The 24,966-nt window shown below is 45.1% G+C and overlaps 1 protein-coding gene across 4 annotated transcripts in view; it reads right to left on the bottom strand.

The window, feature by feature from the left end:
* The window catches only part of C7H1orf21 (chromosome 7 C1orf21 homolog), a 194,517-nt gene that overhangs the window by 86,865 nt on the left and 82,686 nt on the right, over positions 1–24,966 (bottom strand). The gene's annotated exons all lie outside the window — the stretch shown is intronic.

The raw sequence follows: 24,966 nt of genomic DNA, 5'->3' as shown, positions 1-24,966 counted from the left end.
ATGAAGGGAAGCTGTATAAATAGGACACATGGAAGTGCTGGACGGTAATCTAAACCCTGTATTATCAGAAGAGCTCAATCAACTCTTAATCTGAGCTGTTATTAGGGCAGAAAGGACCTGTACATAGAAACATGTAGTTGGTTTGCAATGTCCAGTATAATGTATTTAGCAATTTGATGACAAAGGAAATGGTTTATATATTTTTAAGCAAGAAAAGACAAATTAGGTAACGCAAAGAAAATTTCAAATGAGAAAGAACTTGAAATATCAGATGAAATACTGCACATTGAAATATAACTTTCCAACCTCTTTATAAATATTGATCATTGTCAATTGATGATCTTAAAGGGAACCTGTCACCTAGAAAATGCATATTAAACTGCCAGCAGTACCTTATTGCAGCCTGTAGCATGACTATAAAGGTGTCTGTGTCTTTTCTGTGCAAAGCGGCAAAGGTCTTAAAAAAATACTTTTATTCAACAGGCCACGCTGTGTAAACGATAGCCTGAAGTCAAGGGGGGGCAGCGACTATCTCACCTGAAGTCAAGCGAGCCCGGCCCCCTTTACCTCCCCAAAGCATTTGATTGATTCCTTCACTGCTGGTTGCTTGAATGTAGTCTCACGCATGCCCAGGCTCTCGTGTGCCTGAGGATTGAGCTCATAGCGGAGTGGAACAGGCACAGCGCAGGCGCTGGTATTGCAGGGACACGGCACACGCTTTCAGTAGTGAAGGAAATCCTATCAATCAAAACGCTTAGGGGAGGAAAAAAGGGCGGGGCGCGCTGACTTCAGGCTATCGTTTACACGGCGTGGCCTGTTGAATAAAAGTCATTTTTTTAGACCTTTGCCGCATGGCACAGAAAAGACACAGACACCTTTATAGTCATGCTACAGGCTGCAATAAGGTACTGCTGGCGGTTTAATATGCATTTTCTAGGTGACAGGTTCCCTTTAAAGCCAATTTCATTCACACAATCCAATTTAGAATTGGAAGGTTTCCTACTTAAAGTTGAACAAAATATGTGACTTATGTAAACAAATACATGTCAAGTAATGTAATTGCCTAAATTTACATCTGATGCCCTGGAGTCTGCATCTATAGATCATATGATACTACCTCCTATACCACACCCTACACCATCTGTCTAGTCTAACAACAGATGCCAACAGACAATACTTCATATAGTGCCTTGGAAAACAGCAGGCGGCTCCACAAATGAAGCCAGAAACAGTTATGGAAAATGGCTCCCAGTTCTTGGGTTGAATTGAGAGAATCTCAGCTTGAACCGTGGTAAAGAAATGTTAATAAAACATAGAATGTGGTACTGTGCATAGAGCCAGTGGTTTTGTTAGACTGTATAACATGCTGCCTGCAGATTGCACTGCATTTGTGGTGATAAATTCCTTTTAAGAGGGAATTTATGGTGGAAGCATTCAATTTACCAAATACTGGCTGTAGAATGAACTGACATATGTATAGACAATTTTTGATAAGATTGTATATGTCTTACTCACTTATATAGCGCTGACATATTCTGCAGCACTTTAGATATTATGACTTGCCGTCCCCAATGGACTCTAAGTTTCCCTATCAGTATGTATACATGTATATTTCACACACATACTGTTCATACAGAAACAGCATATGAACAGCCCAAGATGTATTAGGAAATGTTAATTTTTATTAAGTTATAGGCTACTTCTAAGTGGAATTCATAAGCTGGCCATACACATTATATGTATGTTGGCCAAACCTGATTATGATCTGCCATCTAATGTGTATGAGAGCCTCCTAATTACCCTACATCAGATGTTGGGAGAGAAAAGGGATTCAAACCTTTTGTTATTGGGAGATAAACTGCCACCAAAGGAGTCTGGCAGCGCCTTACTCCCCTTATCCATTCAGAACACATGGATGAGATGAGTTAGGTAGGATTTAGAAGAGATAGCTGTTGGCTGAACCAGCTCATCCAGGGGGCAGCCATCTAAGACATATTGCCAGACATGGAAAAGGAACTAGACATGTTTGCTTTTCCTGACTATTTGTTGGAAGGGATTTTGCTGTGATCTAGCTTCTCTTCTTTGTTGTTTTCCCCTACCTACTGATATTAGGCCTGAGGGGTCTCCTATTCCTTCATCTGGGAAGGAATAGGCTATTCATGTCCTGACACTATCTGCAGGGCTCTGTTAGGGAGAGATTGGGCTTAGGTTCCTGCGTATAAACATTCCTACCATCAAGGTCTGTTCATACTGATAGCAGTCAGGGCTTGGCCTTTGGACTCACTAGGTGTGACCATTTCCCTTTCCCTAGGTTCCAGGCCTAATACCTTTTCCCTTCCCTTCTGTGTGGAGTGTACAGGTGGGCTATCAACACCTCCCAGCTCTTGTTCACCTGCATAGAAAGCTGAAGAATACATAATTATTGGTGTTTCCAAAGAGAGAGAGAGAATTTTATATATATATATATATATATATATATATATATACACACACACACACACACACTGGTATATATATTTTTTGATTGTACTTAAATATTGCAATGATACTTATTTTAAAATGCTCTATCCATTGAATTGTAATACTTTTCATGGGATAACCCATTTACATGGATATAGAGAGAGAATATTGTACTTGTTCACCTTTGCAATACCAAGCACAGCTGCTATACAATGTGCTGCACTGTGCTTTTTGAGCTATCAGAAGGGAGGACGATCACAGGAGCACCGCTGCCTTCTTAAAACAGCTGATTGTCGGGGTACCGGATCCCCATTGATCAGATACTGATGACCTATCATCAGTACGAAAATCTCAGAAAACCCTTTTAAGATTGAAGGTTGTATAACTGATCTGAGAAAAGGTGAACACGTAGATTAGATTTTTGGTTTAAGAGTACATCGAGCCAGAGTGGGATCTGGAGTGTGAAAGATCAATTTTACTAATATTAAAGAGCTTATAACTATGTACATTGTGCTTAGCACACCACATTTTTTTAAGTGCCAGGGGATATGTTACTTTTAATACTCATTTCCACATGTTATGCTTTTAGGTTTTTGAAGTATGACCAAAATGCTGACATTTGTATCATTTCACATCACCAGTGACAATTATTTTTAGCAACAAAATGCAAATTCATTCTCTTAAAGACTCCCAGCTGTCTTTGCAATTTTAAACAGAGTTCTACATACTCCTTCTGATAAGCCCACACAGTGACGCAGCCTATGGTAGCTAAAATCAGTTTACATTCTGTCTTCAAGTCTGTGCCAATAAATGTTGTTATGGTAACATCTAATTCATGACTAGTTATCAGCGACACTTCGAAGGATATAACAGCTACCAAGAAGCAGAATAATAGCATTTTATACAGTTTTCAGAAGTAGCTTGTGTTTGTGAAATGACCATATGTTAGCAACCACAATCTTACAAAAGTCTAGTGCCCCTGTTTTATAGTGGAATGACTTATCACTAATGACTTGTTTCCCCTATGTTGATTTGCTATGCATTACGTGATGCAGCATCTATGAGGCAAAACTAGAACATCACCTTAAAACAGACTCCTGTCACGGATGCTGTTGCAGGAAACTAGAAGTCACAAATAAAGATCCAATTGACTTGATCCCAAACTAAGGAACATATGGGTGACCCCTATAAAAGCCCTAGAGCTCTCCCTGACTGCTCAGCCCATGCAAAGATCTTAATGATAGAAAATTGCATGCCCTCGTACCTAGACTAAGTGACACCTGAAAACTCTACAATAGTGAGGGAACACGACCACCGGCTCCCTGCACTTAATACGGAGGGAGTCAGGGTCGCCTAGAATCAAGCCAACAGGAATACACAAATAAAGGAAAAGACTTATCTGAGGAACCAGCAGTTGCAGCATCTAGCAGTGAGCACAATCCAGGAAGTTGTATAAACCGCAAAGTGATGCAGTATGGGAGGGGATATAAAGGGAAGCAATCAGTGCAACTAGATGACAGCTGATAGAGGGAAACGAGATGACAAAACTAAACCAAAACAAAAGAACCTCAAGCAAGAGGTACTGAAGAACGTCTGTCAGAGCGTCTCAGAGATCTGACGGTGACACCTCCTTTTCGGAATACAGGCAGGAAAGTAGGCAATTCTACTATTGCAGGGTTCCCCAACTCCAGTCCTCAGGGCCCATTTGCCGGTCAGGATTTAGGAGTATCCCACAGAATGAATACCTGTGGTAAGTCCTGATGCATGGACACTAATTATATCAGCTGCCCAATACTAAGGAAATCCTGAAAACATGACTGGCAGCTGGGCCCTGAGGACTGGAGTTGAGGACCACTGATCTAAAGGATTCAATTTGAGGAAAGGAGCAGCAATTTTGGTGCCAGACAGGTAGCTTAGGAGCACTACTTCATATACCACCCCAGTGGAGATCTATGAAGCTACTGTACCATTGGGGAAGTAGTAGATATACAAGACCTGATACTTTTTGGATAGACCATTAATATTCAAGTCCCCAAAAACCCATTTAAAATAGCCATATACACAAATTAACTATTGGAAGAATGATAATTTGATCAATGATAATTTTCCCAACCTCCATATAAACACTACACACTTTGGCCAAACTGCACTATTTATGCAGGAGAAATAATTTGGTATGTTAAAATCCACCATACAGGTCCTTCTCAAAAAATTAGCATATTGTGATAAAGTTCATTATTTTCTGTAATGTACTGATAAACATTAGACTTTCATATATTTTAGATTCATTACACACCAACTGAAGTAGTTCAAGCCTTTTATTGTTTTAATATTGATGATTTTGGCATACAGCTCATGAAAACCCAAATTTCCTATCTCAAAAAATTAGCATATTTCATCCGACCAATAAAAGAAAAGTGTTTTTAATACAAAAAAAGTCAACCTTCAAATAATTATGTTCAGTTATGCACTCAATACTTGGTCGGGAATCCTTTTGCAGAAATGACTGCTTCAATGTGACGTGGCATGGAGGCAATCAGCCTGTGGCACTGCTGAGGTGTTATGGAGGCCCAGGATGCTTCGATAGCGGCCTTAAGCTCATCCAGAGTGTTGGGTCTTGCGTCTCTCAGCTTTCTCTTCCCAATATCCCACAGATTCTCTATGGGGTTCAGGTCAGGAGAGTTGGCAGGCCAATTGAGCACAGTAATACCATGGTCAGTAAACCATTTACCAGTGGTTTTGGCACTGTGAGCAGGTGCCAGGTCGTGCTGAAAAATGAAATCTTCATCTCCATAAAGCTTTTCAGCAGATGGAAGCATGAAGTGCTCCAAAATCTCCTGATAGCTAGCTGCATTGACCCTGCCCTTGATAAAACACAGTGGACCAACACCAGCAGCTGACATGGCACCCCAGACCATCACTGACTGTGGGTACTTGACACTGGACTTCAGGCATTTTGGCATTTCCCTCTCCCCAGTCTTCCTCCAGACTCTGGCACCTTGATTTCCGAATGACATGCAACAGTCCAGTGCTGCTTCTCTGTAGCCCAGGTCAGGCGCTTCTGCCGCTGTTTCTGGTTCAAAAGTGGCTTGACCTGGGGAATGCGGCACCTGTAGCCCATTTCCTGCACACGCCTGTACACGGTGGCTCTGGATGTTTCTACTCCAGACTCAGTCCACTGCTTCCGCAGGTCCCCCAAGGTCTGGAATCGGTCCTTCTCCACAATCTTCCTCAGGGTCCGGTCACCTCTTCTCGTTGTGCAGCGTTTTCTGCCACACTTTTTCCTTCCCACAGACTTCCCACTGAGGTGCCTTGATACAGCACTCTGGGAACAGCCTATTCGTTCAGAAATTTCTTTCTGTGTCTTACCCTCTTGCTTGAGGGTGTCAATGATGGCCTTCTGGACAGCAGTCAGGTCGGCAGTCTTACCCATGATTGCGGTTTAGAGTAATGAACCAGGCTGGGAGTTTTTAAAAGCCTCAGGAATCTTTTGCAGGGGTTTAGAGTTAATTAGTTGATTCAGATGATTAGGTTAATAGCTTGTTTAGAGAACCTTTTCATGATATGCTAATTTTTTGAGATAGGAATTTTGGGTTTTCATGAGCTGTATGCCAAAATCATCAATATTAAAACAATAAAAGGCTTGAACTACTTCAGTTGGTGTGTAATGAATCTAAAATATATGAAAGTCTAATGTTTATCAGTACATTACAGAAAATAATGAACTTTATCACAATATGCTAATTTTTTGAGAAGGACCTGTATATATGGGCCATTTGTGAGGCTACTTTTCTTAAGCCTTAGATAACTGGCAGCTGAAAGCTTGTTCATCCAACTGTCATTCCTAAGGGGATAGTGGGGACACGTCCACAAACATTAGACAGCCTGCAAGTCCCAATTAAATTAGACTGTTTGATCAATGTTCAATTAATGTGTATGGCCAGAGTTAGAGAAATGTCCCAAGCCTTCATACCCATGTGGATAATGCAATCAAATTATTTTAAAGCCACTATTATTATTTCAAACAACTGATATCAAAAATAGAGAAGTGCAAAAAGTCAGAATCAACCAACACATAAGCATATACTGAAATGTACCTGTAGACCTAACTTCTATGGCTGAAACACATACCAAGAGTGTTCCAAGCAAATGAACGAAGGAACTTTTTAGGCCTAGGTTTAATTTTTGTACCGAGGCCAAAAGAGTGCCAAGATAGATTAGACAGATCAGTTTATGTTATATAAGATAGCAAGAGGTAAATTAAAATCATAATGATTTTTCTCTCATGAACTGTAACATGGCCTGCAGAAGATGCATTGTATGGAGGATTCTGTAAAAGGTCCTCGTGTTGTTTCCTGTCCATGCCTTGCCCTCCACAATCAGATCATAGCCTATAAACTGTGAGCACACAGTATAGCTTTCTTACGCTGGGACAGAAATTGTGCCAGACTTTATTCCACATGACTCCGGCATCATATGTTTGATTGCCTTTTCATGCAAATGTCATTGCAGGATCTACAGACCCATGTGAAGCTCTCCGCACACATAGTAAATGTTTACCGCTCTAGTCTGCTTCTGGATGTCTGCCAAGAAGACATGGGCTTTACAGAGCTCTGTATTCATCTCTATAAATAGCCTTCTCCCTCATCTTCCATCCTGTTTTGTGTATGATTTGCAGAATACAGGATGAAACAAAGTTAACTACTCTGCTCAGAGGAAAACTGTTCAAGGTTACTCAATAAACTCTTAATAGACATTATTGGTAAAGTGTATTTCCGTAATGTAATAGAACATACCATGATTCATCCCCACCATTATCTGCTGCTGCATAATCCTACAAAGAGACTGCTCTGTGTCTTGTCAGAGTGTTTAGCTAATCAGCCTGGAACATTAGATTTTTCACAAGTCTCTTCGAATTTGTTCATGAAGGAGGACAGCAGAAGTACTAACTTGTTGCTATGAAGTAGAGATCATAATGTTGGAGTCATCAACATAATTAAATTAATCAGCAAGGTCAAGATAGCCTCCATTATACTAGAAAGAAATATCTTCAAATAGAATGAGATTGGAGTTTCTGTAATACAAGTTAACATGCCGGTTTACAACATTAGAGTTAAATTAATCCCAAGGGGAGAATTGCAAAAATTGCCATAAACTGAGATATCCCTATTCTGCCTAACCAATAAGTAAATATGGAAAGCTGTGCTCCAGTACCACCATAGCAATCACAATACCCAAACTTATTACTCTATGGAAACCACCATTTCCAAGGCACAAAATATAATTTGTATTATTATTATATGTAATCTAATTATATGTATGTTAGTTATTAGTAAGACTTATGGAACCATGTGATGCGAAATATCATAGGCAATTGTTTCACCAGACTCCTGTCTACGAACAACAGGGGTGGAGTGCTTACTCGAGTATCCACATCTTCTGCTACACGTGGGGACATTTTTGAGTAGTACACTGGTATGAGGCAGTGCAGTAGTTAACAGTTTAACCTTGATGGTTGTAAGTAATTCTCTCAAAAATTGTATAAAGTTTATGGGAAAATCATAAACCAATGTACATTGTAGAAAAATGTGCCCAATTTATTAAGCAGCAGACTCTGGAACCTCTTTGTCTGCCCATGCACCAGCATTTGCATAAATTTGGATGATAATTTATGCCAATTTCTGTTGAACAGTACAGTAAATATGTCAGGCCAATGGTGTTCCTCCTGCTTATTTGCGAGCATTATATGTGCCAGAAAACTGTGTGCTTTCCCAGTACAAAAAGTTACAAAATGGTTTACTCTGTTTCCTGCATTTGCTTCTTGTACATAGAAAACATTAATTTGGTTGACACTAAGGTGCACTGGTAGGCTACTTTCACATCTGCGCTTTCCCTTTCCTCTATTGAGTTCCGTCATAGGATCTCAATAGCGGGGGAAAATGCTTCTGTTTTGTCCTCATTCATTGTCAATGGGGACAAAACTGAACTGAACGAAACGGAGTGCACCAGAATGCATTCTGTTCCGTTTGGTTGCATCACCATTGCGGACAGAATAACGCTTTTTCTGTCCGCGATGTAATGCGAAGCAAAACAGATCTGTCATGACTTACAATGTAAGTAAATTGTGCCAGATCTGTTTTCTCTGACACAATAGAAAACGGATCTGGCACCCATTGACTTACAATGGTTTAAGAGACGAGTCCGTCTTGGCTATGTTAAAGCTAATACAAGCGGATCCATTCTGAACAGATGCGGGCGGTTGTATTATTATGACGAATCCAGCAAAAACTTTGGTGTGAAAGTAGCCTTAACTGCAAAAAATGGCCTGGTCAGGAAGTTGGAAGAAGGATGTGCCTTTTAAACTGATTGCTCACTGGAACAGTCTGTCATCTTGACCACCAGTTTAACCTCTTCCAGACATAGGGCTTATGTCCTGGTACTTAAGGACACAGGGCGTACCTGTACGCCCTGTGTATTCTCGATCACCGCCGCGCGGCGGGCGGCGATCGGAACCCCGTGCCTGCTGAAATCATTGAGCAGGCACCTGGGGCAAATGCGCCGGGGGGTCCCGTGACTCCCCCATGTATGTGATTGCAGAAAACCGCAGGTCAATTCAGACCTGCGGTTTTCTGCATTTCCGGGTTATTCGGGTCTCTGAAGACCCGATAACCTGGAACAGGATGGTGATGGTGGTGTGATTTCACCCCACCAATCACCATCCAGTGATCCTGAGAGGTGATGGTGACATCACCTCTCAGGATCACCACTGATAGGGAAAGCATAGGGAAAGTTTGGGTTAGGCAGGGAAAATAAAGGGAAAGTTAGTTTGGTAAACTTTTATTGCAGTTAGATTAAGTTAGGGTGTCTGGGGTCCACAGCACAGCTGTGTGACCCTAGACCCCCCAAGGGTGCTGCCGCTTGCCCCCCCCAACTTTTTTGGGGTGCAGGATCTTTTTTTTTGTGTACGCTGACTGTGGCCGGCACTCTTAGCGTCCGGCCACTGTTAGCGCATCGCACACCCCACTGCTGATCAACTTCGGACGGTTGATCAGCGGTTAAAAAAAAAAAATGTCACATATTTTTTTGCCCTTTTTTTAGTTATATATTTTTTTCTGTTCGTTTTAGGGTGAGTTTGTCAACACCCGTGCCCCCACACACACGCACACCAAATAAAGATTTATACACACGCAGACACAAACTCCCCTATGGCCCGCTGGACGTTCTCGGCCGAGGAGGCATACGCCCAGATTGCCTCTAACTCCGAGAGTCCCAGTGAGGACGAGGATGACCCCACATTCCTGTTATCCGCGTCCTCCTCATCATCTAGCGATGATGATGAGCCCCCAAGGCGGCGGAGACGCCGCCAGGCGGAGCAAGGGGACCGCCATGTTAGGGACCCTGTGGCCCAGCCTAGTACGAGCAGCTCTGGGGCTCATACTGGTTTCCCGGCCCACCAGTTAAATCCACCAGAGCACCCTGCCGGTGAACTAGTCTGGTGTAGCCCAGAGCGATACGAGACCGTGATTCCTGATTTTGTAGGCCAATCAGGAATCCAGATTTCCACAGTGGGCTACACTGAATATGATTTTTTTTGTCATTTTGTCAAATCTGATGGTGGAGCAGACAAACCTGTATGCTCAACACCCGGGCTCCGTCGCCGCTCAGTGCAGCCGAAATGAGGACATTTTGGGGCCTCGTGCTGCATATGGGCCTGGTCAAGAAACCCAGTGTCAGGCTGTAGTGGAGCGGAGACGTCCTATACCAGACCCCACTTTACAGTACGGCCATGACACGCTCCCGGTTTGAGGCCATCCAGAAATATCTGCATTATTCAGATAATGCAGCAGGTCCCCCACGAGGTGATCCTGCCTATGACCGTCTGTATAAGATACGGCCGGTCATCGATCACTTTGGGGCCAAATTCATAGAGGCCTATGTACCTGGAAGGGAGGTTGCGGTTGATGAGTCTCTCGTTGCGTTCAAGGGGAGACTCATTTTCTTCCAGATATGGTGTGAAGCTATACAAAATTTGTGAGAGCACCTCAGGGTACACTTACAAATTTCGTGTATACCAGGGGCGAGATTCCCAGATTCAACCCCCAGAATGTCCCCCCACTCTGGGTGTTACCGGGAAACTTGTGTGGGACCTTATATACCCACTGCCGGATAAGGGTTACCACCTGTACGTGGATAACTTTTATACCAGTATCCCCTTGTTCCAGTCCCTTGCCATCAGATCCACATCTGCTTGTGGAACCGTGCGGAAAAATCAACGCGGCCTCCCTGCCCACCCCCTCCAGGTACCTATCCCCAGGGGTGAGACCCGTGCCCTTACCACTGGAAACCTGTTGCTGGTCAGGTATAAGGACAAGAGGGATGTCCTTATGCTGTCCACAATTCATGGTAAAGGCATCACCCCTGTCCCTGTGCGAGGTACTGTGGCAACGGTCCTCAAGCCCAATTGTATTGTCGACTACAATCAGGTATATGAGAGGAATTGATCTCTCTGATCAAGTCCTCAAGCCATATAATGCCATGCGCAAAACCCGGGCATGGTACAAAAAAGTTTCGGTCTACTTGGTACAGGTTGCCATGCACAACTCTTTTGTGCTGTCCAGGAGCGCTGGCAACACAGGGACATTCCTCCAGTTCTATGAGGCAGTCCTCAAGGCCCTGATCTTTTCGGACCGGGAAAGAGCAGGCCGGTTTACCTCGGGAACTGTAGGAGCCCGGATCGTCCCTGGCCAACACTTTCCAGGTGTGGTCCCCCATACTGGAAAGAAGGGACGAACCCCAAAAAAGTGCAGAGTGTGTCGCAGGAGGGGGATACGGAAGGACGCGACACGTGCCCCGATGATCCGGGCCTCTGCATTGACGGTTGCCTCAGGGAGTACTAAATTTATATCCCAATTTAGCACTGACATCGGATAAAAAAATTATATACTAAAATAATTTATTAAAAGTAGACATATTAGGTATCGCCGTGTCGGTAATAATCTCCTCTATAAAAATACCCCATGACCTAACCCCCCAGATTAACACGGTCAAAAAAAAAAAAAGGTGCCAAAACCGCTATTTCTGGCACTTTTCCATTTCAATCCGTTTTTTCCGGTAACAAAACAAGGGTTAACAACCAAACAAAAGTTAATATTTATTACCCTGATACTGCAGTTTACAGAAATGCCACATTTGTGGTCGTAAACCAGTAAAAGGGAGGCTGCAAAAGGAAAGGATCAACATGGTTTCTGGAAGGCCGATTTTGATGGCCTTTTTTATTAACACCATGTCCCTTTTGAAGCCCCCCTGATGCCCCCCTAGAGTAAAAACTCCCTAAAAGTGACCCCATCTAAGAAACTACACCCATCAAGGTATTCAAAACTGACCATACAAACTTTATTAACCCTTTAGGTGTTCCTCAACAGTTAATGGCAAATGGAGATGAAATTTCAGAATTTCAATTTTTGGTAACCTTGCCTCACAAAAATGTAATATAGAGCAACCAAAAATCATATGTACCCGAAAAATAGTCCCCCAAAATTTGCCACCTTATCCCGTAGTTTCCAAAATGGGGTCACTTTTAGGGAGTTTCTACTCCAGGGGTGTATCAGGGAGGTTGAAACAGGACACGGTGTAAATAAACCGGTCCATAAAAATCAGCCCTCCAAAAACCAAACGGCACACCTTTCCCTCTACGCCCCGCTGTGTGGCCGTACAGTAGTTTACGGCCACATATTGGGTGTTTCAGGGCAATAAAGATACAGTCTTGTTTGGCTGTTAACCCTTGCTTTGTTAGTGGAAAAAAATGGGTTAAAATGGAAAATTAGGCAAAAAAATGAAATTTTCAAATTTCATCCCCATTTGCCAATAACTCTTGTGCAACACCTAAAGGGTTAAGGACATATGTAAAATCAGTTTTGAATACCTTGAGGGGTGTAGTTTCTTAGATGGGGTAACTTTTTTGGAGTTTCTACTCTAGGGGTGCATCAGGGGGGCTTCAAATGGACATGGTGTAAATAAACCAGTTCAGCAAAATCTGCCTTCCAAAAATCAAACGATGCACCTTTCACTCTACGCCCCGCTGTGTGGCCGTACAGTCGTTTATTGCCACATATTAGGTGTTTCTGTAAACGGCAGAGTCAGGGAAATAAAGATACAGTCTTGTTTGGCTGTTAACCCTTGCTTTGTTAGTGGAAAAAATGGGTTAAAATGGAAAATTAGACAAAAAAATGAAATTCTCAAATTTCATCCCCATTTGCCAATAACTCTTGTGCAACACCTAAAGGGTTAACAACGTATGTAAACATCTGTTTTGAATACCTTGAGGGGTGTAGTTTCTTAGATGGGGTCATTTTTGGGTGGTTTCTATTATGTAAGCCTCGCAAAGTGACTGCAGACCTGTAGTGGTCCCTAAAAATTGTTTTTTTGTAAATTTCCGAAAAATTTCAAAATTTGCTTCTAAACTTCTAAGCCTTGTAACATCCCCAAAAAATAAAATATCATTCCCAAAATAATGCAAACATGAAGTAGACATATGGGGAATGTAAAATCATCACAATTTTGGGGGGTATTAATATGTATTACAGAAGTAGAGAAATTGAAACTTGGAAATTTGCAAATTTTTCTAAATTTTGGGTAAATTAGGTATTTTTTATGCAAAAAATAATAAATTTTTTGACTTCATTTTACCAGTGTCATGAAGTGCCATATGTGACGAAAAAACAATCTCAGAATGGCCTGGATAAGTCAAAGCGTTTTAAAGTTATGAGCACTTAAAGTGACACTGGTTAGATTTGTAAAAAATGGCCTGGTCCTTAAGGTGAAATAAGGCTATGTCCCTAAGGGGTTAACCCCTTCTTTCACCTTCCTGCTTAGGCATTTTTTTGCAAATCTGACGTCTCACTTTATGTGGTAATAACTTTGGAGCACTTTTATTTATCCAAGCCATTCTGAGAATGTTTTCTCATGACACATTGTACTTCATGACAGTGTTAAATTTGAGTCAATATATTTCACCTTGATGTATGAAATAAATCCAAAATGTACGAAAAATTTGGAAACATTCACCATTTTCTATATTTGAATTTCTCTACTTTTAAGACAGATAGTAATACCTAATAAAATAGTTATCAATCAACATTCCCCATATGTCTACTCTATGTTGGAATAATTTTACAAATGTCATTTTATTTTTTAGGACGTTTTATAAGCACCAATTAAGTTATAAAGTGCTTTTGAGGGGCTTATGTAATAGAATCCACCCATAAATTACCACATTTTAGAAACTGCACCCTTCAGATTGTTCAAACTGTTGTTACAAACTTTGTTAAACTTTGAGGTGTTCCACTAGAATTAAAGGAAAACTGAGGTGAAATTTAGAAATGTCATTTTTTTGCAGATTTTTTTATGTTGATCAATTTTTCTTGCAACACAAGGTTAAGAGCAAAATAAACCTCAAAATACATTATTCTGATTCTGCAGTTTACAGAAACACCCCTTATGTGGTGGTAAACTGCTCTATGAGCATGTGGCAGTGGTCAGAAGGAAAGGAGTGCCTTATGGAATTTGGAGGCAGATTTTGCTAGAATGGTTTTTGGGCACCATTTTGTATTTGAAGAAACCCTGACGTACCCCTACAGTGAAAACCCTTAAAAAGTTACCCCATTTTGGAAACTGCACCCTCAAAAATGTATTAAAGGGATGTACTGAGCACTTTGACCCCATAGGCGCTGTTTTGGCACTGCTTTTCAATAGCGGAAAATATTAGCGCTAGTGTGAAAGTAGCCTTAAGCATACCATTATTTTTAATGTATCAATGCAAAAAACTCTGTTCTCCACCGTAATTGTATCTCTTCTGTGAAGAGATAGTTGTAGTTAGTTGAGTCCAAAAAGAGATAAATAAACTATGTTACTAGTAGAGTTGAGCGAACACCTGGATGTTCGGGTTCGAGAAGTTCGGCCGAACATCCCGGAAATGTTCGGGTTCGGGATCCGAACCCGATCCGAACTTCGTCCCGAACCCGAACCCCATTGAAGTCAATGGGGACCCGAACTTTTCGGCACTAAAAAGGCTGTAAAACAGCCCAGGAAAGAGCTAGAGGGCTGCAAAAGGCAGCAACATGTAGGTAAATCCCCTGCAAACAAATGTGGATAGGGAAATGAATTAAAATAAAAATTAAATAAATAAAAATTAACCAAAATCAATTGGAGAGAGGTCCCATAGCAGAGAATCTGGCTTCACGTCACCCACCACTGTAAGAGTCAATTTTCATAAATTTAGGCCCAGCACCCAGGCAGAGGAGAGAGGTCCCATAACAGAGAATCTGGCTTCATGTCAGCAGAGAATTAGTCTGCATGTCATAGCAGAGAATGAGGCTTCACGTCAGCCACCACTGCAACAGTCCATTGGCATATATTTAGGCCCAGCACCCAGGCAGAGGAGGGAGGTCCCGTAACAGAGAATCTAGCTTCATGTCAGCAGAGAATCAGTCTGCATGTCATAGCAGAGAATGAGGCTTCACGTCAGCCACCACTGCAACAGTCCATTGGCATATATTTAGGCCCAGCACCCAGGCAGAGGAGGGAGGTCCCGTAACAGAGAATCTGTCTTCATGTCAGCAGAGAATCAGTCTGCATGTCATAGCAGAGAATGAGGCTTCACGTCAGCCACCACTGCAACAGTCCATTGGCATATATTTAGGCCCAGCACACACACAGGCAGAGGAGGGAGGTCCCGTAACAGAGAATCTGTCTTCATGTCAGCAGAGAATCAGTCTGCATGTCATAGCAGAGAATGAGGCTTCACGTCAGCCACCACTGCAACAGTCCATTGGCATATATTTAGGCCCAGCACACACACAGGCAGAGGAGAGAGGTCCCGTAACAGAGAATCTGGCTTCATGTCAGCAGAGAATCAGTCTGCATGTCATAGCAGAGAATGAGGCTTCACGTCAGCCACCACTGCAACAGTCCATTGGCATATATTTAGGCCCAGCACACACACAGGCAGAGGAGAGAGGTCCCGTAACAGACAATCTGGCTTCATGTCAGCAGAGAATCAGTCTGCATGTCATAGCAGAGAATGAGGCTTCACGTCAGCCACCACTGCAACAGTCCATTGGCATATATTTAGGCCCAGCACCCAGGCAGAGGAGGGAGGTCCCGTAACAGAGAATCTGTCTTCATGTCAGCAGAGAATCAGTCTGCATGTCATAGCAGAGAATGAGGCTTCACGTCAGCCACCACTGCAACAGTCCATTGGCATATATTTAGGCCCAGCACACACACAGGCAGAGGAGAGAGGTCCCGTAACAGAGAATCTGGCTTCATGTCAGCAGAGAATCAGTCTGCATGTCATAGCAGAGAATGAGGCTTCACGTCAGCCACCACTGCAACAGTCCATTGGCATATATTTAGGCCCAGCACACACACAGGCAGAGGAGGGAGGTCCCGTAACAGAGAATCTGTCTTCATGTCAGCAGAGAATCAGTCTGCATGTCATAGCAGAGAATGAGGCTTCACGTCAGCCACCACTGCAACAGTCCATTGGCATATATTTAGGCCCAGCACACACACAGGCAGAGGAGAGAGGTCCCGTAACAGAGAATCTGGCTTCATGTCAGCAGAGAATCAGTCTGCATGTCATAGCAGAGAATGAGGCTTCACGTCAGCCACCACTGCAACAGTCCATTGGCATATATTTAGGCCCAGCACACACACAGGCAGAGGAGAGAGGTCCCGTAACAGACAATCTGGCTTCAGGTCAGCAGAGAATCAGTCTGCATGTCATAGCAGAGAATGAGGCTTCACGTCAGCCACCACTGCAACAGTCCATTGGCATATATTTAGGCCCAGCACCCAGGCAGAGGAGGGAGGTCCCGTAACAGAGAATCTGTCTTCATGTCAGCAGAGAATCAGTCTGCATGTCATAGCAGAGAATGAGGCTTCACGTCAGCCACCACTGCAACAGTCCATTGGCATATATTTAGGCCCAGCACACACACAGGCAGAGGAGAGAGGTCCCGTAACAGAGAATCTGGCTTCATGTCAGCAGAGAATCAGTCTGCATGTCATAGCAGAGAATGAGGCTTCACGTCAGCCACCACTGCAACCGTCCATTGGCATATATTTAGGCCCAGCACACACACAGGCAGAGGAGAGAGGTCCCGTAACAGAGAATCTGGCTTCATGTCAGCAGAGAATCAGTCTGCATGTCATAGCAGAGAATGAGGCTTCACGTCAGCCACCACTGCAACAGTCCATTGGCATATATTTAGGCCCAGCACCCAGGCAGAGGAGGGAGGTCCCGTAACAGAGAATCTGTCTTCATGTCAGCAGAGAATCAGTCTGCATGTCATAGCAGAGAATGAGGCTTCACGTCAGCCACCACTGCAACAGTCCATTGGCATATATTTAGGCCCAGCACCCAGGCAGAGGAGGGAGGTCCCGTAACAGAGAATCTGTCTTCATGTCAGCAGAGAATCAGTCTGCATGTCATAGCAGAGAATGAGGCTTCACGTCAGCCACCACTGCAACAGTCCATTGGCATATATTTAGGCCCAGCACACACACAGGCAGAGGAGAGAGGTCCCGTAACAGAGAATCTGTCTTCATGTCAGCAGAGAATCAGTCTGCATGTCATAGCAGAGAATGAGGCTTCACGTCAGCCACCACTGCAACAGTCCATTGGCATATATTTAGGCCCAGCACACACACAGGCAGAGGAGAGAGTTCCCGTAACAGAGAATCTGTCTTCATGTCAGCAGAGAATCAGTCTGCATGTCATAGCAGAGAATGAGGCTTCACGTCAGCCACCACTGCAACAGTCCATTGGCATATATTTAGGCCCAGCACCCAGGCAGAGGAGGGAGGTCTCGTAACAGAGAATCTGGCTTCATGTCAGCAGAGAATCAGTCTGCATGTCATAGCAGAGAATGAGGCTTCACGTCAGCCACCACTGCAACAGTCCATTGGCATATATTTAGGCCCAGCACACCAGGCAGAGGAGGGAGGTCCCGTAACAGAGAATCTGTCTTCATGTCAGCAGAGAATCAGTCTGCATGTCATAGCAGAGAATGAGGCTTCACGTCAGCCACCACTGCAACAGTCCATTGGCATATATTTAGGCCCAGCACACACACAGGCAGAGGAGAGAGGTCCCGTAACAGAGAATCTGGCTTCATGTCAGCAGAGAATCAGTCTGCATGTCATAGCAGAGAATGAGGCTTCACGTCAGCCACCACTGCAACAGTCCATTGTCATATATTTAGGCCCAGCACACACACAGGCAGAGGAGAGAGGTCCCGTAACAGAGAATCTGGCTTCATGTCAGCAGAGAATCAGTCTGCATGTCATAGCAGAGAATGAGGCTTCACGTCAGCCACCACTGCAACAGTCCATTGGCATATATTTAGGCCCAGCACCCAGGCAGAGGAGGGAGGTCTCGTAACAGAGAATCTGGCTTCATGTCAGCAGAGAATCAGTCTGCATGTCATAGCAGAGAATGAGGCTTCACGTCAGCCACCACTGCAACAGTCCATTGGCATATATTTAGGCCCAGCACCCAGGCAGAGGAGGGAGGTCTCGTAACAGAGAATCTGGCTTCATGTCAGCAGAGAATCAGTCTGCATGTCATAGCAGAGAATGAGGCTTCACGTCAGCCACCACTGCAACAGTCCATTGGCATATATTTAGGCCCAGCACCCAGGCAGAGGAGGGAGGTCTCGTAACAGAGAATCTGGCTTCATGTCAGCAGAGAATCAGTCTGCATGTCATAGCAGAGAATGAGGCTTCACGTCAGCCACCACTGCAACAGTCCATTGGCATATATTTAGGCCCAGCACCCAGGCAGAGGAGGGAGGTCTCGTAACAGAGAATCTGGCTTCATGTCAGCAGAGAATCATTCTGCATGTCATAGCAGAGAATCAGGCTTCACGTCACCCAACATTGGAACAGTCCATTGGCATATATTTAGGCCCCGGCACCCAGACACAGGAGAGGTTCATTCAACTTTGGGTAGCCTCGCAATATAATGGTAAAATGAAAATAAAAATAGGATTGAATGAGGGAGTGCCCTGGAGTCCAATAATATATGGTTAAGGGGAGGTAGTTAATGTCTAATCTGGACAAGGGACGGACAGATCCTGTGGGATCCATGCCTGGTTCATTTTTATGAACGTCAGCTTGTCCACATTGGCTGTAGACAGGCGGCTGCGTTTGTCTGTAATGACGCCCCCTGCCGTGCTGAATACACGTTCAGACAAAACGCTGGCCGCCGGGCAGGCCAGCACCTCCAAGGCATAAAAGGCTAGCTCTGGCCACGTGGACAATTTAGAGACCCAGAAGTTGAATGGGGCCGAACCATCAGTCAGTACGTGGAGGGGTGTGCACACGTACTGTTCCACCATGTTAGTGAAATGTTGCCTCCTGCTAACACATTTGCGTATCAGGTGGTGGTGCAGTTAGCTGTGGCGTGTTGACAAAAGTTTTTCACATCTCTGCCATGCTAACCCTGCCCTCAAAGGAGCTGGCATTGACACAGCTGCCTTGGCGACCTCTTGCTCCTCCTCTGCCTTGGCCTTGGGCTTCCACTTGTTCCCCTGTGACATTTGGGAATGCTCTCAGTAGCGTGTCTACCAACGTGCGCTTGTACTCGCGCATCTTCCTATCACGCTCCAGTGCAGGAAGTAAGGTGGGCACATTGTCTTTGTAGCGTGGATCCAGCAGGGTGGCAACCCAGTAGTCCGCACAGGTTAAAATGTGGGCAACTCTGCTGTCGTTGCGCAGGCACTGCAGCATGTAGTCGCTCATGTGTGCCAGGCTGCCCAGGGGTAAGGACAAGCTGTCCTCTGTGGGAGGTGTATCGTCATCGTCCTGCCTTTCCCCCCAGCCACGCACCAGTGATGGACCCGAGCTGCGTTGGGTGCCACCCCGCTGTGACCATGCTTCATCCTCATCCTCCTCCACCTCCTCCTCATCCTCGTCCTCCAGTAGTGGGCCCTGTCTGGCCACATTTGTACCTGGCCTCTGCTGTTGCCAAAAACCTCCCTCTGAGTCACTTCGAAGAGACTGGCCTGAAAGTGCTAAAAATGACCCCTCTTCCTCCTCCTCCTCCTCCTCCTGGGCCACCTCCTCTTGCATCATCGCCCTAAGTGTTTTCTCAAGGAGACATAGAAGTGGTATTGTAACGCTGATAACGGCGTCATCGCCACTGGCCATGTTGGTGGAGTACTCGAAACAGCGCAACAGGTCTCGCATGGAGGCCCAGTCATTGGTGGTGAAGTGGTGCTGTTCTGTAGTGCGACTGACCCGTGCGTGCTGCAGCTGAAACTCCACTATGGCCTGCTGCTGCTCGCACAGTATGTCCAGCATGTGCAAGGTGGAGTTCCACCTGGTGGGCACGTCGCATATGAGGCGGTGAGCGGGAAGGCCGAAGTTACGCTGTAGCGCAGACAGGCGAGCAGCAGCAGGATGTGAACGCCGGAAGCGCGAACAGACGGCCCGCACTTTATGCAGCAGCTCTGACATGTCGGGGTAGTTGTGAATGAACTTCTGCACCACCAAATTCAGCACATGCGCCAAGCAAGGGATGTGCATCAAATTGGCTAGTCCCAGAGCTGCAACGAGATTTCGCCCATTATCGCACACCACCAGGCCGGGCTTGAGGCTCACCGGCAGCAACCACTCGTCGGTCTGTTGTTCTATACCCCGCCACAACTCCTGTGCGGTGTGGGGCCTGTCCCCCAAACATATGAGTTTCAGAATGGCCTGCTGACGTTTACCCCGGGCTGTGCTGAAGTTGGTGGTGAAGGTGTGTGGCTGACTGGATGAGCAGGTGGAAGAAGAGGAGGAGGAAGCCGAGAAGGAGGAGGTGGCAACAGGAGGCAAAGAATGTTGCCCTGCGATCCTTGGCGGCGGAAGGACGTGCGCCAAACAGCTCTCCGCCTGGGGCCCAGCTGCCACTACATTTACCCAGTGTGCAGTTAGGGAGATATAGCGTCCCTGGCCGTGCTTACTGGTCCACGTATCTGTGGTTAGGTGGACCTTGCCACAGATGGCGTTGCGCAGTGCACACTTGATTTTATCGGATACTTGGTTGTGCAGGGAAGGCACGGCTCTCTTGGAGAAGTAGTGGCGGCTGGGAACAACATACTGTGGGACAGCAAGCGACATGAGCTGTTTGAAGCTGTCTGTGTCCACCAGCCTAAATGACAGCATTTCATAGGCCAGTAGTTTAGAAATGCTGGCATTCAGGGCCAGGGATCGAGGGTGGCTAGGTGGGAATTTACGCTTTCTCTCAAATGTTTGTGAGATGGAGAGCTGAACGCTGCCGTGTGACATGGTTGAGACGCTTGGTGACGGAGGTGGTGGTGGTGGTGGTGTTGGTGGTACATCCCCTGTTTGCTGGGCGGCAGGTGCCAACGTTCCTCCAGAGGCGGAGGAAGAGGCCGAGGCGGCAGCAGCAGAAGAGGCCGAGGCGGCAGCAGCAGAAGAGGTAGCAGGGGGAGCCTGAGTGACTTCCTTGGTTTTAAGGTGTTTACTCCACTGCAGTTCATGCTTTGCATGCAGGTGCCTGGTCATGCAGGTTGTGCTCAGGTTCAGAACGTTAATGCCTCGCTTAAGGCTCTGATGGCACAGCGTGCAAACCACTCGGGTCTTGTCGTCAGCACATTGTTTGAAGAAGTGCCATGCCAGGGAACTCCTTGAAGCTGCCTTTGGGGTGCTCGGTCCCAGATGGCGGCGGGCAGTAGCAGGCGGAGTCTCTTGGCGGCGGGTGTTCTGCTTTTGCCCACTGCTCCCTCTTTTGCTACGCTGTTGGCTCGGTCTCACCACTGCCTCTTCCTCCGAACTGTGAAAGTCAGTGGCACGACCTTCATTCCATGTGGGGTCTAGGACCTCATCATCCCCTGCATCGTCTTCCACCCAGTCTTGATCCCTGACCTCCTGTTCAGTCTGCACACTGCAGAAAGACGCAGCAGTTGGCACCTGTGTTTCGTCATCATCAGAGACATGCTGAGGTGGTATTCCCATGTCCTCATCATCAGGAAACATAAGTGGTTGTGCGTCAGTGCATTCTATATCTTTCACCGCTGGGGAAGGGCTAGGTGGATGCCCTTGGGAAACCCTGCCAGCGGAGTCTTCAAACAGCATAAGAGACTGCTGCATAACTTGAGGCTGAGACAGTTTCCCTGGTATGCATGGGGGTGATGTGACAGACTGATGGGGTTGGTTTTCAGGCGCCATCTGTGCGCTTTCTGCAGAAGACTGGGTGGGTGATAATGTGAACGTGCTGGATCCACTGTCGGCCACCCAATTGACTAATGCCTGTACCTGCTCAGGCCTTACCATCCTTAGAACGGCATTGGGCCCCACCATATATCGCTGTAAATTCTGGCGGCTACTGGGACCTGAGGTAGTTGGTACACTAGGACGTGTGGATGTGGCAGAACGGCCACGTCCTCTCCCAGCACCAGAGGGTCCACTAACACCACCACGACCATGTCCACGTCCGCGTCCCTTACTAGATGTTTTTCTCATTGTTATGGTTCACCACAACAACAAAAATATTATTTGGCCCAATGTATTGTATTCAAATTCAGCGGGATATAAATTTGAGGCCTAGTATTTAGGCGCTGGGTGACCGGTATGGATTTACTAACAGAATTAGACTTGGAAATGCACAGTAGCATGTGTGTGAAGTTATTCTGAATGACCCTATGTGCACCTTGAATATTATATACCCTTTTAGGGATAGATTTCAAATAGCTCTGATACAGCAGAAACCACTAAATTTTTAAATTGCTAAATTGGGAATTGTATTTCAACCCAGAACAAAAAATGTGCTTTGACGGACACTAAATAACTTTCCCAGCCACAACAGGACAGCGGTAACGAGAGATTTAGCGGGATATAAATTTGAGGCCTAGTATTTAGGCGCTGGGTGACAGGTATGGGTTTAGTGACAGAATTAGACTTGGAAATGCACAGTAGCGGGTGTGTGTGAAGTTATTCTGAATGACCCTATGTGCACCTTCAATATGATCTACCCTTTTAGGGATAGATTTCAAATAGCTCTGATATAGCAGAAACCACTAAATTATGAAATTGCTAAATTGGGAATTGTATTTCAACCCAGAACAAAAAATGTGCTTTGACGGACACTAAATAACTTTCCCAGCCACAACAGGACAGCGGTAACGAGAGATTTAGCAGGATATAAATTTGAGGCCTAGTATTTAGGCGCTGGGTGACAGGTATGGGTTTAGTGACAGAATTAGACTTGGAAATGCACAGTAGCGGGTGTGTGTGAAGTTATTCTGAATGACCCTATGTGCACCTTGAATATTATATACCCTTTTAGGGATAGATTTCAAATAGCTCTGATATAGCAGGAACCACTAAATTATGAAATTGCTAAATTGGGAATTGTACTTCAACCCAGAACAAAAAATGTGCTTTGACGAACACTAAATAACTTTCCCAGCCACAACAGGACAGCGGTAACGAGAGATTTAGCGGGATATAAATTTGAGGCCTAGTATTTAGGCGCTGGGTGACCGGTATGGATTTAGTGACAGAATTAGACTGGGATATGGCCAAAAAATAACCACACTATTGCTGGTTAAATGCACTTGGTGACGGGCGCAGCTTGCCCCTGATGTAGTATATGGCCAAAAAATGAACAGACTATTGCTGGTTAAATGCACTTGGTGTCACAGCTTGACCAACCACACTACTGAGGGTTAAATGCACTTGGTGACGGGCGCAGCTTGCCCCTGATGTAGTATATGGCCAAAAAATGAACAGACTATTGCTGGTTAAATGCACTTGGTGTGGCAGCTTCACCCTGATGTAGGCTTTAGCCAAAAAACAACCACACCATTGAGGGTTAAATGCACTTGGTGACAGGCGCAGCTTGCCCCTGATTTAGTATATGGCCAAAAAATGAACAGACTATTGCTGGTTAAATGCACTTGGTGTGACAGCTTCACCCTGATGTAGGCTTTAGCCAAAAAACAACCACACCATTGAGGGTTAAATGCACTTGGTGACAGGCGCAGCTTGCCCCTGATTTAGTATATGGCCAAAAAATGAACAGACTATTGCTGGTTAAATGCACTTGGTGTGACAGCTTCACCCTGATGTAGGCTTTAGCCAAAAAACAACCACACCATTGAGGGTTAAATGCACTTGGTGACAGGCGCAGCTTGCCCCTGATTTAGTATATGGCCAAAAAATGAACAGACTATTGCTGGTTAAATGCACTTGGTGTGACAGCTTCACCCTGATGTAGGCTTTAGCCAAAAAACAACCACACCATTGAGGGTTAAATGCACTTGGTGACAGGCGCAGCTTGCCCCTGATTTAGTATATGGCCAAAAAATGAACAGACTATTGCTGGTTAAATGCACTTGGTGTGACAGCTTCACCCTGATGTAGGCTTTAGCCAAAAAACAACCACACCATTGAGGGTTAAATGCACTTGGTGACAGGCGCAGCTTGCCCCTGATTTAGTATATGGCCAAAAAATGAACAGACTATTGCTGGTTAAATGCACTTGGTGTGACAGCTTCACCCTGATGTAGGCTTTAGCCAAAAAACAACCACACCATTGAGGGTTAAATGCACTTGGTCGCAGCTTGGATGCACTTGGTCGCAGCACCGCACAAGACACAAAATGGCCGCCGATCACCCCAGAAAAAAGTGACTGACAAACGGTCTGGGCAGCCTAAAAACAGTGAGTGAGCATTTGAATTTCAGCAGCTCAATGATGCACAGCTGCAGATCGATCGATTAATCAAGTGAAGTCCTTTGGAGGAGTTAATCTGCCTAATCTCGCCCTACTGTCGCATCCGCAACCTCTCCCTACGCTAATCAGAGCAGAGTGACGGGCGGCGCTATGTGACTCCAGCTTAAATAGAGGCTGGGTCACATGGTGCTCTGGCCAATCACAGCCATGCCAATAGTAGGCATGGCTGTGATGGCCTCTTGGGGCAAATAGTATGACGCTTGTTGATTGGCTGCTTTGCAGCCTTTCAAAAAGCGCCAAGAAAGCGTCACAAAAGCGCCAAGAAAGCGACGAACACCGAACCCGAACCCGGACTTTTACGAAAATGTCCGGGTTCGGGTCCGTGTCACGGACACCCCAAAATTCGGTACGAACCCGAACTATACAGTTCGAGTTCGCTCATCCCCAGTTACTAGGTTACTGGCCATATCCATTTGCTCTCGTTGAGGCCTTCGCAGCCATCTAGATTGAAGACACAGTGTGAAATCTCAAGTTGTGACGTCATCACTAATGACATCGCATTTTACTCAGTTTCTGCAAACAAGATGTTCGCAAGGGTTTCAAATGGATGAGGTGAGTATGTTATTTTTTTTTGTTTGTTTGTTTTTTAGGGGGAAAAATAGATTAGTTGCCATGAAGCTCAAGGAAATTCGTGGCGGATTACAGTCAATTTGTTTGGCTTCAATTTGCACAACGTTACTTATTACAATAATATTTTATTT

This window comes from Bufo gargarizans, chromosome 7, assembly GCF_014858855.1.
Source record: "Bufo gargarizans isolate SCDJY-AF-19 chromosome 7, ASM1485885v1, whole genome shotgun sequence".
Taxonomy (NCBI): domain Eukaryota; kingdom Metazoa; phylum Chordata; class Amphibia; order Anura; family Bufonidae; genus Bufo; species Bufo gargarizans.
This window is presented reverse-complemented; position numbering and strand designations above follow the sequence as displayed.